This window comes from Lygodium microphyllum, chromosome 7, assembly GCF_053477565.2.
Source record: "Lygodium microphyllum isolate KBCC chromosome 7, Lygodium_microphyllum_v1.1.10, whole genome shotgun sequence".
In the NCBI taxonomy this organism is placed as follows: domain Eukaryota; kingdom Viridiplantae; phylum Streptophyta; class Polypodiopsida; order Schizaeales; family Lygodiaceae; genus Lygodium; species Lygodium microphyllum.
The window spans coordinates 9,974,009-9,991,809 of NC_141141.1; positions in this window are offsets into that span (position 1 = coordinate 9,974,009).

The following is a 17,801-nucleotide window of genomic DNA, read 5'->3' on the forward strand; positions in this document are numbered from 1 at the left end:
ACATTATTTTTGCTTTCTCTCTATTGCAATGGAATAAGTTATTTCTCACCTTCAAGTTGAGATGATTACATTGCACTATAACATTTTACACAATGGTTGCCTTACGACACATTGTGTAAAGTCTAGATGGCCATAAGAATGTTTTGAGGAGAGAGTAGTAACATGGTTTCCAAATGTACTTGAGTGGCTATGGCTTTGTAGTATTAATGTATTGGGGACTCATTAGTTCACAAAATCTAGAATTTGAGATGAAAAATCTAAAGAGAAACTCTCTCTCTCTCTCTCTCTCTCTCTCCACACACACACACACACACACACACACACACACACACACACACACACACACACACACACACACACACACACACACACACACACACACACACACACATTCATTTTCACAAAAGGCCTTAATGAAAATCATGACTATTTTTGGGGGGATATTTCTCATACTATTCTTTGTATCCTTGAGCCAAGCGGTGTGGCAGTAAACGATTCTACAAATCCATGATGGGGGTGGCCTCGATATTATTGTCTTGAACTTTGTAATTGTCTTCACATGACTTACAAAAACATGAACATGAAAGGAACTAGCATCTTGTCTTTCTTGCTTAAGTATCTTGATTCTGGGAAAATTGATTGTTCAAGTATCTCTATGGAGTATCATAATATCCAACATGGCATTGGTCCCTATGCCTGCAAACTCTCAAGTTGGTTCAAACTACAATTATGGTTGATTGAATTCGAATGTAAGTGGAAATTTTTGTATGTAGTCATCTAAACATTATGAAATGTGTAATTTGTGTAAAATTTTTGCATCATACACATGCAAACTTTTGAGCAAAGTGTACTTATGAAGCATAGTTCATACATGGTTCTATGATTGTAAATCTTCCAAGGCATACTTGAAAAACATGTTTGGATTGCTCTTGGCTCGTGCATTAATTTGCAAAAGGGATATTGTTATAGAGAAATGCATGGATTAATTTGGTATGTAATAATGCACGTATCTTATTTAAATAGATGGTATAAGAAAAATGGAACTTGATGAAAATGGATGGTCGACCCTTTTGAGGTACATCATGTGTTTTTAATCCTTTATGGCAATATGAATTTTCCAATGGCTTTCAACCCACCCTATAATGAAAATTGATAACTGGTCATAATCTTATTGATTGAAACTTTAAAATATTAGTCAAATATCATCCATGAGAACTAGTTGGTGGTGAGTGGACTCATTGGGTATGTATTTGGGAATTTTGTTAAAAATGCTTGACTGTGGTAATCTGATTAATGCTATGGATGCAAAGATTGATGGTCAAGATAAAGATTGATGCATGTTTGACTTTTGTCTCTAGTATGAAGTGGGGAGTCTAACAATATTGAAGATTCCTAAAATAATGAGAGCTCTAAAATGTAGGAACTTGGTGAGACAGAAATTGATACGTAGCTGCTTGAGTTTGTTGGTATCTAACAAAGATACATATTTTGTAAATTTTTAAAAAACAAATGGTCAAAAAGTAGGGTTTTTGTTATTGACCGAACCGTGGGAAAGCAAGGTATTATAATAGAATGACATATTAAAACATAGATGGTGTGTAGGGACAGACATTGTTGGCAGGGATAGCAAGCTAATCTATAATAACAAAAAGGTACATATATTACCAGAGAGAAATTTATTATGATAGGACTTACGAAAATACGTAGTCCTCCATTGTAGAGTAAATAGTACTGAATATAATACTGATATGAGCATTCAAAAACGGGTAAGAAGCTCTTCCACCTTGCTTGATTTGCCTTAAGTTATAACCATACGAGACTCCTGAGGTTTGTAGAGATGCAATCTCTGATTGTAGTGAAACTTGGTGAGCAAGAAGAACAATGTATATATTGCAAACAAGCCCTTTGGGCTTGCCCGATGTGATATTTGGCATCTAAGGTCACTTTGGCCTTTGTTTTGGATCTGCAAGTGGTCTCGACAATAGTTTTTGGGTACACAAAATTTTTGGCTTTGTTAGCGATTTACAGATGTACAAGTTACAAATTTTGAATTTGTAAGGTTTTAAGTGTTTGCTAGGTTGTAGACACAAAATGCATTTCCATATAGATTGTGTGTTTAGTTATGGTGCACTTGGTATCAACTTGCTTGTAGATTGTAGTCTTTTGCAAGGTTTTCTATTTTGTCAAAAAGTTTGATAACTTCAACTAGATTGTTAGAGAAAAGCTTGATAAGAACAATTATCTTGCATGGAAGTTTAGGATAAAAAATTTCTTGAAGGGAAAAGGTGTTTGCAATTACATTGAAGGAGACATGGCAGTACACCTAAAGTTCTTGCACGAAATGCTATTGCAAAACATGTAAAGGGTAAGAAAGATTGGAAGTAGACATAGAGTAAATTCATGTATTGGCTTTTTGTCAATATCATAGATAGCATGATGGACTATTTGCAGAAATTTGAACCCCCGCTATTACATGGAAAAATTTGACAAAGTTGTTTTGAAGTAAACACAAAGGCCTAAAAGCTACAACTCAAGTTTGAACCAAGTAAAAAGAGAGAACCTATCCATTAATGATTATGCCTTGAAGATCAAGAGTATTGTGAAAACTATTGGATCTATCAGTGTGGTAATTGATGATGATGATGGACTTGGAGATTAATATAAGAGCTTTAGGTCATCTATAGATATAAGGGATGATATTCTTGATTTTGTAGACTTGATTTCTATGTTGATACTTGAGTAGAAGAACCTCAGCTTGGATTCCTTTTCTTCTCAAAGCAAGAACAAGTCAGAATAGATATTTTGCTCTATTAGTAGAGGTAGAGGTCATGGGTAGAGGCCAAAGTGATGGTCATGGTCAAGGTTATGATGCATAATAAAATATAGAAGGATAGTTCTAAGGGAGGGGGAGTTAAAGAGAGCAAGTTGCAGATTCTAATATGCAATATAATTCTGGTGATAGCAAGGAGTGCTTGCATTGTGGTAAGAAAGGCCACATTTTGATAAATTTTTTAAAAAGAAGGCTATAATTAGAATTGGGAATAAGCAACAAGGTATTTATGTATCCAATAGTAGAAACAATGACGTGACATAAGTAAATACTATAACTGTTGATGGTTCATCAAATAATGATGTGTGGTATGTAGACTTAGGTCATTCTAACCACATGACTTCTCATGGAGATGGCTTAGAGAGTTGCACAATCCATAGTCTCCAGACTATGTGGAGATAGGGAATGATATAACTCACCCCATTACTCATGTTGAAAATGTTCCTTTGAGTATGTGGGATGGCAAAACTAAGTACTTGGCGGATGTGCTGCATGTACTAAATATTAAAAAAAAAGTTTCTATTGGTTAGAAGGTAGAATAAGGATTGCAGGTTTGGTTCATATTTGATGGTTGTTATGTAGAAGATCTAAAAAATGATTGCAAAAGGGAAACATGCTAGCAGATTATTTACTCTTGATGTAAGTCTACTTGAAATGGATGCTAATATATTTGCACAAGGTTCATGTGCTGTGGCTAATATTGAAATTTGGCATAAGAGAATTAATCATAAGAATGTGTAGCGGGGGTTGAAAGACGTGCAATCAAAAGAGATTGTGGATGAATTGCCTAAGTTTAAAGTTGATGGGATGCATAAAGTATGCGAAGCATGTCAATTTGAAAAGTAAGCAAGGCATGTACTTCCACACATGAAAAGCATGTCTGCAAGAAGCCACTTGAATTGATACACTTTGATGTGTGGAGTTCTGCAAAGATTGCAACTTTAAATGGTTGTAAGTATTATGTTTTCTATATTGATGATCATACTCGCAAAGTATGGGTTTACTTAATGAGTGAGAAAAGGGAGGTATTCACTCACTTTAAAAGCTTTGAAGCTTTGGTTGAGAAGAATACATGGTTGCATATTAAATGCCTAAGGTCAGATGGAGGGAGAGAATATCTCTTAAATGATTTTTTTGACTTTTTGTAGAAAATTGGTATATAGAGGTAGTATATGTATAGAGATACTCCACAGCAAAATGGAGTTGCTGAGCCAAAAACTAGCATATTATAGAGGTAGCTCGTGCATTGATATAAGAAAGAAACTTGCCTCATTACTATTGGGATGAAGCAGTTGCTATGGCTATATATATGACGAATAGGATACCCATTGCTACTCTACATGGTATGAGATCCGAAGAGAAGTTTACAGGTATAAATCTAAATCTGTCATATCAGAAAGTATTTGGATGTATTGCTTATGTAGATATTCATGATGAATTGCACAATAAATTGGATCCCAAAGAAAAAAAGAGTGTATTTGTTAGATATTCTCTTAAGTAGAAGTGATATAGATGTTATAATCCTATTACATGTGAGTTGAGAGTTAACAAGGATGTTGTTTTTGATGAAATGAGTAGTTGGTATAGTAATGTGCAGAATGTACTTGAGGTTGATGAACATGAGAGTGTGGTTGTGTAGAAAACATATCAGCGGTGGTCACAGACATTGAGTGGACCACAAGAGCCTCCTAGGCATGGTTTTGTTGATAGACCTTGGAGTGGAAGATTGAGATTATAGGTTACTCCACCAAGTACATCATCGATGTTAAGAAAAGATAAGAAAAATGTTGCGGACTCACCTATTATGACAGATATATCATCAGGTTTCTCTCATGTTGATGTTGATTCCGATGGCTCTAAGTAGAGCTTGGATGAGAAGTTTGGGACTCCATCTATTTAAACACCTACTGTGTGGAAGGCACAAGAGGATGCTAAAGGATCTGGTAGTGATCCATGTAGGTCAAATAGAGTAAGAAAGCCAACATAGCATTTTGACCTATGATAGGTATGTAGCTCATCACTATGTATACATGGCTAAGCTTATGTAGGATGTGGAACCCACTAGTTTTAAGGATATAGTGGGTAATGAGTATTGGAATCATGCTATGGATGAAGAAATGGCTACACTTATGGATAATGACACATGGAAGTTGGCACCTTCACGTGAAGGCAAGAAAGCTATTGGATGCAAATGGGTTTACAAATATGGATCTATTAAGTGTTATAATGTATGACTAGTTTCCAAAGAGTATGTGCAAAATCATGAGTTTCCAAAGAGTATGTGCAAAATCATGGTATTGATTACGAGGAGACTTTTACTCGAGTGGTTAAAATGGCCACTATAAGGGCTATCATAGCAGTGGCTACATTGAAAGGTTGGATCATACATCAAATGGATGTTAAGAATGCCCTCTTGTAGGGGAGTTGCAAAAGGGAGTTTATGTGGAGTAGCCACTTGATTATGTATATGAGAGTCATTCTAATTATGTATGCAAGCTTTGTAAGGCCTTATATGGGCTAAAGCAAGCACCCAAGTCATGGCATGATAGGATTGTAGAATACCTTGGCAGCATTAAATTTTGTAGAGCATAGGCTCATCACTCACTCTATGTCTATGAGAGTGATGCAAGTATTGTGGTTATTACTATATATGTGGATGAATTGATCATTATGGGTGAAGGGTCTCTTGAAGACTAAATTTGAGATGAAGGATTTGGGAGAGCTGCACTATTTTCTTGGCATAGAGATAATTAGGACTTCAAAGGATATATGGTTATCACAGAGACAATATGTATTAGATATGTTGAAGAAGTATAATATGTTTGATTGCAAGCCTATTTATATACCTTTGGATATTGATGCTAAGCTTAGTGCAGATGAGGGTGACTTGATTGAGGATGTCACTATGTATCACAAGATTGTGGGTAGCCTTATCTATTTGATGATCACTAGGCCAAACCAAAGCTACACAATTGGTTTCGAGCATCGGTTTATGCAGATTCCATAGAAGCAACATTTGGATGTGTGCAACGGACATTGTGCAATATCAAGTCCGCATTGGATGCAGTGTGACAGACATTGTGCTATGCCATGCAGAGATCAATGAGTTCTTTCAATCAATAAACCTACGAGACTACACTTTCTCTCTCATATATGTCACCAAGCTTATTCAATACACTATAAGCACTTTTTGTATTCTTCATGTTGCAAATTAAAATACAAGGACTCTAGAGTGTCAACATAATCGTGGAGCGTGCTAGCTCATCAAATTCCTCCCATACATTTGTATTGCTCTTTCTACTATAAAAAGTTCATATCATCAAGCTTTTCAATATTAAACAATGCAATGTCTGAACTCGATGAAAAAGCCATAATGACAAAAGCATATTTGCACAAAAAAAAAAAAAAACGAGATATACCCAACTATAAGCTCAAAATGGACCAATGGACTGTAAATGGAGTACCTCGCAAAGACAAGCAACAGCTATTCAGATATCAATATTAAAAAATGCATTGTCTAAACTCGATGAAAAAACCATAATGACAAACGTATATTTGCACAAAAAAAAAAACGAGATATACCCAACTATAAGCTCAAAATAGACCAATGGATTGTAAATGAAGTACCTCTCGCAAAGCCAAGCAACGACTATTCAAATATCAAAATAGCATAAAGCTATTGTAAAAGTAATATTTTAGCACTTCCAAAGGCATATGAGTTTATGCAGGCTTTGCCATGTATTCTAGCTATGTTTTAAGCATAAAACAATCACACAGGAGACTAAGTACATGCAAATTGCCTTCACAAATCAATTTCAACTTGCATAATCTCTATAAAATAGGCATAAAATAGTATAGAAAATCCTTCAACTTCAAAATCCATTAAAATATATGTGCAATTCGATTTTAGGAGTAATCTGAGAACCCCTTGTGCAAGTTATTGTTCCAAGGTGCTATCCAAATAAGAACAATTTTGTTATGTGAAAAGCAAAGAACTAAAAAATACAAAAAATCAACTATATGATTAATAAATCTATAGCTCTTGTCACAATCTTCATTTTGAGCTATAGAACACCTCAATATGATATTGGATGCAAAAGTTATATGGTTAACTACCATAGTTGTCCATGACTTCTAGTGATGCTTTGTATTTACTCAAAATGTATAGATTGGATCCTCAAAGTGAATGTTTAAAATATATTCTCACTTTCTCCTTTGCTAAAAATATATTTTAGAGGAGGAAAACAGAAGATAATGCTGATTTATCTTCTCTCGAAAAGCTTCAATGTTGCTTCATCTTTCTCAACATCCAAAACCTCTTTCTAAGTATCCAAAGCCAAGTTTTTTTTGCATCCATTCCAACAACTAATAACTATCCAAATGCAACAAAATTGAGCTATGGAAGCCCTCAAATTGAGCCTTAATGGCTTCTTAAGCCAAAGCGCATGTTTGTCTTAGATATAAAGCTTGGTGATGTGAATAGTATCTCTATTAAGATGTAAACAACAAGTACTAAAGTTCAATAAAAAGCTCCTCTAATACCAGTTGAGGGGGAAGAAATGGTGGAATGTGAGGTAGAAGCTGTGAAGTGCAAGAGGGTTAAGAAAGAGAAGAACACAAGAGATTTATATGGGTACAAAAGGAATGCTACCCTTATTCTTTGTTATCTTCACTTATATATGACTATACAATGTGTACGCATGCAAGGGGTACTCACTTAGTGATTGGCCACTGGCCTTTATCCCCAACAACTTGAGACCAGTAACGTCCTCCACCTTTCACACTTGGTGCTTTCATGACTACTCAAGGTTTGCCTCTTGTGACATCCATCAATCCTAGGGCACCCAAGGCCTCAAAACCCTAATGTGCACTCACCACCATGTGCTCCTAACTACATGTACCACCCTCTTGGGGCATGAGTGGCACTTGAGACCTTTGCCTCCATGCCCCCTAAATGGCCATCTCCACATGATCTAAACCATCATGCTTCAAGTTGACATACTCTTCCATAATGAGAAGTGATTTGGGTAAATACCAACAAAAAGTGGATGTTAACCACTTGAAATGGTGTATAACCACTACCATTTTGAAATAAAGTGTGCTTCACTCAATTTACATGGTCCTCTACTATTTTCTAATCGTGTGATTCCACTTTTTTGTGTTTATACACCAAGAAAAATTGGAGCAAATCTATTCAACAGTGGTATATAACCACCACAATACTATACTAAAGTGGTGCTATTCTAGTTCGAAGCTCCACTATCATTGCAAGTGGGTGCAATATCACTTTGTATTGGTACTATATCAATTGAATGCTTTTTTTGTAGTTTTGCTCCACCACTTAAATTTGGCAAAGAATCACTCCCATCTGGTTGACAACCATTGTTAGAATGTGGTAGTGCTTTCTAAACTTCGCATTAAAATGCTTCACCAACTGAAAAAATAGTGTTCCAATACTTCAAAAGTATTGTTCTACAACTCTAGTCATTCTTATATTTGCTTTGGAGAGGGCTCATATGCTTTTGTCTTCTGTTTATTTTTGGAGAGGGCATTTTTTCTTTTTGCATACCCTCAAGGTTTCTAAGATGTCGAGCATACTCTTGGTTATGGCACATTCATTTGTGTCACCTCATCTATCCTTAGCAGATTTAGACATAATGACTTTATGTACACATGTGCTAGTATTTCCATATTGGTCCTTTATTATCTTGTAGAGTAAGTTTCTTTTGTGTAGAAGAAGAAGAAAAAGATTTCAATCCTACTTCTGTATGTGATAAAGTCTCCATTATGTATGTGTGCTTTTGGTCACTTTACCTCTCTCTCCTCTTGTCTCTTTACATGGTATTAGAGTAGTTCCATGGCCGCACAAAGCTCAACCAATGGTTGAGATGAAGGTAGCAATAGAGCATGAAACCAAGCAAGCAAGCAACCAACCAATAAGAAGCTCTTCCATCTCGTTCTATTAGCCTTGGAATATAGCCACAAGAGGCACTTGAGGCAAGGAATGCTATAGTATTCGATTTACAATTAAACTCGGTGAGCTTGATGAGTAGTGTATATACTATAGATTGGGTTTTTAGGGCTTTCCCATTGTGATTTTTCCCTTCTAAGATTGTTTTGGCCTACATTCTTGAGAGTGGATTTTAGAGGCCATTTTTGAAGCGGAAAAGAGCCCCGAAGGCCATAAAAGACCAAATTTTCATGCAAAATGAAACAGTTGTGGATTGATGAGCTCGATTTTTCCTAGATGGAGTTCGATGCAAGGAACCCACCGCAAGTCTTGGTTCGTCAATCGGAGTCCATTTGATCCACCATTTAATCCTCGCAAGGTTTCGTGTTATAACGCAACTATATGTGATTCGGGAGTTGTAAAGTGTATGACAGAGGCTTGGTTTATAGATTTTGATATCATGAAGTCAGCTGGCTAGACGGATGAATTTGAGCTCGTTTGCCCCACCAAAAAAGAAAAAACCACTTAGGCCAAAGTGTGAACGAAGGAAATTGAACTAGTTAAAAAAAAAACCAAACTTAAGCTTAATTAAGCTTTAGCAAATGAAAGGGCATGATTTTTCAAAACGTGGGGGGAGGGGGTGCCGTTTTTTTTGGTACCCCAAAATTCATAAAAAAATCCTATTTTCCTACAGTTGATGATCAAGGGCAAGCTAAGGGCAGCAATATGCTCGATTTCTTTGCCATCTATCATGAGAAACAGATAAGAATTTGACACATTCTATGAAAATACATTATTTTATTTTTTCTCTCTCCTCTCTCCTCTTTTCTCTTGTGGTTTGTTCTCATGGATCAATGTAAAAGAGAAGGGGGTGGACTGGGATTGAAGAATTTGATCGTGCGATGATGCGAAAGTAAAAAGGGATATGATTCAAGGTTGGATGGATCATCAACGGCCATTGAAGAGTGTTAGCAGGCCTCCAATTTTGAAATACATACGTCATAATATGTGGTTTTATGAGTAAGTGCCGATTTCATTGTTTTATGATTAACTTTGGTTGGAAATGCTTGTAGACTATGTAGTTTAAGGGGAAATATGTGGTTTTCGGGTTTTTATCATGTATATGCCGTTTCTATAGGTTTAAACATGCTAAGAAAATCATTTTCAATAAGATCAATCAATCAAAATCAATAAATAAATAATTATTAGTAATTTTATATAAATAAATAGAATTTTTTTTAAAAAAATTAACTTTTTTACATCTGAAAAATAAGATTTATGTCTGTGAATGTATGGTAGAGTTGAAGCATGAGGTTTAGCCTCATTTCAGTCCTATCTTGGTTAAAGTGGATTTTATTGCTTTCGTAAAAGAAAAATACATGAAAATATGCCTTAAACCTACCAACATGTGCATAACTGTAAACGGTAGAGAGAAGGGGATAGTTGAGTGTTTAAAGTATGCCCAATTCTGATGTTTCATTATGCATATCATATAGGGTTCATTGTTGTTTAAAATTAGAAGGGTCTAGTAGCATGAGAAAGCTTGATCCTAGCTCTATAAGCAACGAAGCAATCGCGTATTAGAAGAAAGCATGAAAAGAATTGTCTTTGCACTTTCATGTTGTTGATTACTAATGAATAAATTTGTTTGAGCACATTCATACACAATTGCATTACATGTAGCATATGGTATCATATCCTGGATACATAGCACCTGTTTGTATGAGTAATGACCTACGTTGAGAGTGCGAGGTACCCTAAGCTGCAAGGCTAGATATTTGGCTCCTTGGGGTTTATTTAGTGAGGATCATTTATTATCTCTTGGATCAATCAATCAAAAGAGTGGAGTTTGTTTCGAATGTATTCTATGTTCACGGCGCATCTTGGGGTGGGCAATCCTCAAGGTGTAGAAGAGTCATAGTGGAGCTGCTGTGATTAGCTGAGGGGTGCTCCCTTTGTGTGTGTTACGTGGTGTATAACACTAGTATGTTCAGGGGCTCCCTCTGATGAGTGGGGAAAGAATTATTCGTTGTACTACAAAATCATACAAATGCAAAGTTATTAGACACTCTTGGCTGTGAGGCCATGTGGGGTGGTTTTAGGTGTAGTAGAGGCCCGACCAGTGGATATAGAGACAATGTCCGGGCTCATTTTAGGTCCTGAAAGGGTGGTGAGTTTTTTGAGAGCCACTAATAAGTGGCGGTTTTCGAATCTTGGTCAATAGGGACCAGTTCATTAGTGTATGCCAAAAGGCAATGAGATAGATCCAAAAGACCGTCAAATCGAGCTGTAGAAGCAAGAAAGAGCTGAACGAGCTAGAAGGCAGACTTAAATTATTAGAAGATATTCTCCGCAAAGGAGTGTCCAATATTCCTAAAAGGGCGGGGTCTTAGTGACCCTAGTTTGACGCATAGTCCGTTAGGAGGAGGAAGTTCTAATACTATCCCCCTTCCAGTTAGTCCACTTCGATTGGAGTAATATTTCTGATCATTTAAAATCCTTTAGTGAATCCGATTTTTACTATGGCACAACAACCCATTGCAATCCTAGCAGGAATGCAAGACTTGCCAGCCTTAGGGTTTCCTCTATCCATTTTTAATGGGTTAGCAGAGGAAGATGTAGAACTTTATATCAATGAATTCCAAAAGTTTGCCCCTGAAAGGGGAGGTCTGTCTAGCTATGTGTTCTCAATGTAACATGTCAAGAGCCTCACAAAAATGTTCGTGGTATGCTAAGAAATTGAAGGAAGTATTCCGTAAGTTGCAAATCTATATTCCTATTCTAGTAGCTGCTACTCAGTTGCAATACTTTTTGAATGGGCTAGACTTTAACATTCAAGTGTAGTTGAGTAGTGTTTCTCTTGCTGACATTGATACAGCCACTATAAGAGTAGAGGAGGTAGAATCGCGATTACAAGCGACTTATACCTCCAGGGGCAAACTAGAATCCGAGTCTAGGTGTTGGAAACACTTTGGCATTGACGAATATAGGTCAAGGGATACCCATGAGTACTCTCAATGGGAGAGGGAGCATGATTGAAAATGTGCCCATGTTGCAAGCTCCTCCGAGTGTGACCTTACCTATGGCTAGTCAGATGGCTCCACCAAATGTTGGAAGACAAACGATAAATCCTATTGTTGTTCTAGGATATCAATAGCCAGTCCCTAATCAAGTGGTTAGGCAATGGAACAACAAGTAGATGATTGCGACTATGAGTCAAGTGCCTCGAATGTCCTTGGCAAAGTTAAGGATATGATGACAAAGCACTATACTGATATGATCACTGAACAATATAGGCAAGTAGCCATGTGGATGTCAATTTCCTTAAGAAACAACATAATTTGATAGGGAGTCGATGCCTTGAAGAGGGTGCCCCCTTAAGATTCAATTGTAAGTGGTGTGGTGGCCAACATTTCCCTAGGAATTGTCCAAATATTAAATGTGACATATACGTAAGTCCGGCCACTTAGCTAGTACCTATTGGAGTAAGATTAGCTCTCTCTAGCAAGGAAGTAAACAACCATGTCTAGTTAATCATTCCGTGCAAGGAAATAATCTCTGGCAAGATGAGGGACCGAAACAAATACTACAAAAATGGGAAAAGCTATGGTAGAGGAGTTGCCTAGTGGCAATGGAGTCAGCCTTATAAAAGCTGTTTGTGTCAATGGCATTGAAGCTTCTAATTTGAGGTCAAAATAGTAAAGTAGCTGATAAAGACAATGTAAAATCTATCAGGGGGAAACCCCAAGCAAGATGATAACGGGATGCAAGTCCTTAATCTCTATATGAAAGGCGGACCTCTAAAGGTCGTAGATGGTAAAGCTGACCCCAAGAAGGATAAGGAGTTGCCATAGAAGAAGGCAAAAGCTAGGAAAGACGCAACAAAGCCGGTTCAAAGACCAAAGGAGAGAATGGTTTGGCGAGAAAAGTGAGCTCTTGCTAGCTATCATGAATTCCATTTAGCAAGTTCTCTTTGCAAAGTTAAGTCGGATGTAAACTCTAGGATTGCATAAAGAATTTAAGAAGATTCTTTGCAGCATTGGGTTTATCGTTGAGCCCTTGGGAATAGCGCGAGTAGGAGATGATTTGTTTGAACATGTTGAAAAGCATTGTCCAAGGGTAGCAATGTACGTTGATGGAATATTAGTGGATCATGCTATTGTAGACATAGGATCCTCTATTAAGATTATGAATTTGGAATTGAAGGAGAGGTTAGGATTAGAAATAAAAAAAAATGCCTCCACGATTCTCTGAATGGTTGATAATAGTTTAAGACAACCTGAAGGTTGCATTACTAAAGTCCATGTGACTGTTGCGAATGTGGAATGCATTTTTGCCTTTAGGGTTATTAGGTTTGCAAGGCGACCTAGCTATCAAGTACTGCTAGGTAGACCATGGATCTTACAAGCGGACTATCATGTTGATATACTTGCTGGCTAGTTGATCTTTGGTAGAGGTGCTAGACGTGTAGTAGTAAATGCCTATCCTGAATCTTCTCAAAGTGAGAGAGTTCCTATGTCCTTGTCCAAGTTAGACACATTAGATGCTCCATCTGCTCTAGTGAGACATCATCAAGTGAGGAATCCAACGAGGGGTCTACTATACATAGGATATCTATCAAGTATTTGAATGAGTCCGTAGAGGCTCAGGAGAGGATAAAAGATATGGACGTAATTGACTTAGACCTTGGTACATTGAATGATTCACAACCAATCAAATTAGGGTGCATGCACAGTCTGGAAGAAAGGAAGGACTATGTGTCCTTGATTCAAGAATTTCACGATATATTTGCTTGGAGTTATGAAGTATTCCTCCCATCCTAGTTGTGCATACCATTCCTCTAAAGGAAGGTAGCCACCATGTGCAACAAAAAGTAAGCATATGCTTTTTGAATTAAGGAACATGCTATTCGAAGAATTAGCAAAACTACAGAAAGCTGGCCTGATAACACACAGAATGGTGTTCACTAGTTGTTATCAAGAAAAAGAAGAACAATTAGATTTGGCTTTGCATAGATTTTAGAGAGTTTAATAAGCAAGCATTTAAACATTACTATCCGTTACCATTTATTGATCAGATTTTAGATCAATTAGAGAGTAGAAAAATCTATTCGTTTATGGATTGCTTTGCTGGATACAACCAAATGGCTATTGTGGAGGAAGACAAATTGAAAATGACGTTTATCACTGTCTTCTCGGTACCTTTATGTATCATGTGATGGATTTTGGATTATGCAATGCACATGGTTCTTGGCAATGTACAGATGATAAGACTTTTGGTGATCTCTCTCCAGAGGAGTTAAAGTCTTCATTGATGATCTGGGGACAACCACCACAAGGGAAAGCAAAACTGATCATTCTAAGTAAATGTTTTGAGAATTGTAGATAGTTCTACATTGCTCTTAATCCTAGAAAATGTGTTTTGGGGTGCCTTATGGGTTGTTACTGGTCCATGTGGTTAGTTTGGCTGGTATTGTGGTTGACCCTAAAAAGATAAAGGTTATAATCGCTATGAGCCTGCCACATACTCCAAAAGAGGTACACAGCTTCTTGTCTCATCAGTGGAATATTATTGGAGATCTATCAATGCAGTGGCAAAAAGAGCATTGCCATTGACAAACCTCCTATCTTTTAACTATTTGTAAGCATGTCAAATATCCTTTGAGGATATGAAGTAGCAACTAGTGAAAGCACCAATCCTAAAAGCACCCAGAAGAGGTGAAGTTTTCTATATATTTTTAGTACCCACAATGCATAGTATCAACTGTTATTTAGCCCAAACTTGGGAAGAGAAATTATATAATCCAATATCCTTTGCTAGTAGGAAGTTGGGGATATGTGAAGTCAATTATACTTATATAGAGAAATTGTGCCTTGGAATGGTTTTCGCAACAAAGAAATTTAGGCATTATATTCTCCATGAAAAGGTGATATTCTTTACAAAGGTGGAAGGACTTAAACTGTTGATGAACAAGTTGTAGCCACTTGACCATTTAGCAAAGTGGTTAATCACTTTGCAGGAGTTTGATTATGAGATAAGGAGTAAGCCACTGAAGTTTCATGGTATTGTGGAATGTCTTGTAGCTTTCCAAAAGCCAAAGGAAATTCTGGCTGAAGGAAGTGACATTGAAGGCCTATTCAAGATTGATACAACTTCCATCCCTTCTTGATATGTAGCTATAACACATTATTTATCCATAGGAGGATTTGGGACTGCTTTATTGAAGTCTAAAAAGAGAAAGATTAATCAACAAGTATTACACATTTCAATTATAGTGGGTGTCTTAGAGAGGAGTAGATGAGATCTATCGTCGATGCGTAGTACTTGATGAGGTACCATTCATTCTTGAGGAATGCCATGATTTAGCATGTGAGAGACATTTTCCTAGATGACTTATTGCCCGGAAAGCTGTCAATGGTGCTCAATATTGGTAGCCATCGATTTTCCAAGATGATTTTAGTTATGTTAAAGATAGTGCTATGATGCCTGTCAAAGACACGATGCCAGGGAGAATCATAAGCGAGATTTATACTCTATTTTAGTTACGTTACCCTTTGAAATATGGGATATCAATTTTGTGAGACCAATATATCCTTCATCGACTACACAAAAGCGTTATATCATTGTAGCAACGGACTACTTTACAAAGTGGTCTGAAGCTCAAGCAAGGGTGAAGGATAATGCTAAGGAGACGGCTAGTTTCATCATGGAGCAAATTGTTTGCTGTTTTGGTCCACAGAAGGAGGTAGTGTTTGATGGAGGGACACACTTATTGAGTAAAGTTATCGTAGCCTTGACAGAAACGTTGAAGATTAAGCATAATAAAACTACCATGTATAATCCTCAAGCCAATGGCCAAGTTTAGAGTACAAATAAATAGCTGGTAGGAATCTTATCGAAGATAGTATCAGAAAGTAAGTGAGATTGGAATAAGAAATTGTTTGTGTACAACATTCAAGAGAGCTATATGCCACACTCAAGTTGGTGTATGGGGAAGAGTGTGTTTTGCCATTGGAAATAGAGTTTCCTATTGTGTGTTTTGCCCTCAATCATTCGTTGGATGAGGTAGAAGCCTTATAAGAAAGATATACATCTCTTGCACATCTTGATGAGATTTGATTACATGCTTTACTACATCAAGAAGTAGGGAAAAAGAGAACGAAAGCCCTTCATGACCTTTGGGATAAGAAGTATAGATTTGTGAAAGGTTAGTTGGTGCTATATTATGATGCTCGATGTGAGCTATTCTGAGGTAAATTGGAACCAAAATGAGACAGACCATACAAAATTATACGTTTAGGAAAGAATGTCTCTACAACCCTTTTAGTAGATTTGTAGGGGGTAGAGTTTAAGAATAAAGTTAACTTTAATAAGCTAAAACCTTACTATGTGTAAGGGATGACCTTGGGCTTGGTGCTTGTGCAAGTCCTTCATGATTGAGCTTTAATGTGCAGTAGATACCAAGAAGATCGGATGGGATGACTCATTCCCTACCTTGAGCATTCGTATTTAGAGCAATATTACCACTGAGGCTGAGTGATTTGGTGGAGTAAAGGTTGTCATGTTATTGAGTAGCAAGATGGATCTTTCACATGGGAGATTAAGTTCTACTGCCACCATTGTCAACGAATTCTGGCTAGTGTTTCTATTGAGTTTAGCGAGGAAGGAGGGATTATACTTGTTATACATCCTCTCTTTCGGCTTGATTTTGATTATTATAAGTACGAGCGAACTGATTAGCATGTCGTGGCCTATCATTGAAGGCTCTATACTTTGTATTTTGATGGAGCTTCTAAAGGGCTAGCTAAACATGCCAGCATTGGGTGGTCATTAAAGATTCCTAACGTAGGATTGTCATGAAGATGGGAGTCTATTTAGGACATTATTTTACTAATAATATGGCATAATATAATGCCTTGATCATGGGGGTCAATGTAGCACGATGTGGTGGTATCTGCTGATTATTGGTAAAAGAAGACTCGCAGTTAGTAATCAATCAGTTGAATGGGACCTATAGTGTGTGGGATCCCATTCTACAAATGTACCGTCATGTAGCCTTGGATATGTTGCATATTTTTGAGATGGTGACTTGTCAACTAGTTCCTTGGCAATGGAATCATTTTTTCATATTCCCTGGCTAATTATGCTTTTGTGAAAGATGTCTTTTTTAATTGTGATCCAGGGAAGCTCTTACAATTACATTCTAATATTAGCCCTAGACTACCTTGGGGTCTTCTTGTTGACACATTCTATTTTTGGTGCATAGATCAGATGCTGTATACGCGCGTAGTGAGCGCCGGAAGGTCCCCAAGAACAAAATAGCTCTATTTTTGCACAAAAAACAAGAGAGAAATCTTGCATGACATGAAGCCAAAGACTAATTGGGTACAATCTCCCCCCATGCCTTGTGTGAGCACTCCATAAAGCATGTATTTGATATATTATTCATCTCCAAGCTCAAAAAAATAGCCCAATTTACAATTAGCACGCTTTAGCTTTTGTGTTTGCTTTTGTCCCACTAAAGAATTAAAGCTATTGGGGGCATCCAAAGAGTCGGGCGGTGCCCAAATACAATGTCCAATACAAATATTTAAATCGTGTGTCCATGACATACAAAATAATAAATAAATATCAAGCACTTCAATAAATAAGCACTTCAAAATAAATATTGGCACCATGCCTAAGATGCGTGCCCATCAAAAATGATAATTTTTTATAAATAACTTGAATACACGCTATCGCCTAATGCTTCCCAATGCCACTGCTGCCTGCTCTACACATCAACTGAAGCATTCAAAATTGTTAGAAAATAATAAAATTAAATCGACAAAAGTGAATACCTAGCAGTCTTCAACTATAAAATAAATAAATTGGTTAGAACTCAATCCTAACCTTAATTTATTACGAGTGCGCACTCTTTTAAATATGTATTTTGCGGAATCACCCACTATGGAATCATCCACTTACACAATAAATTAACAAGATGCCCGAAAAAGACAAGCGTCCCCATCGACTTTTTGC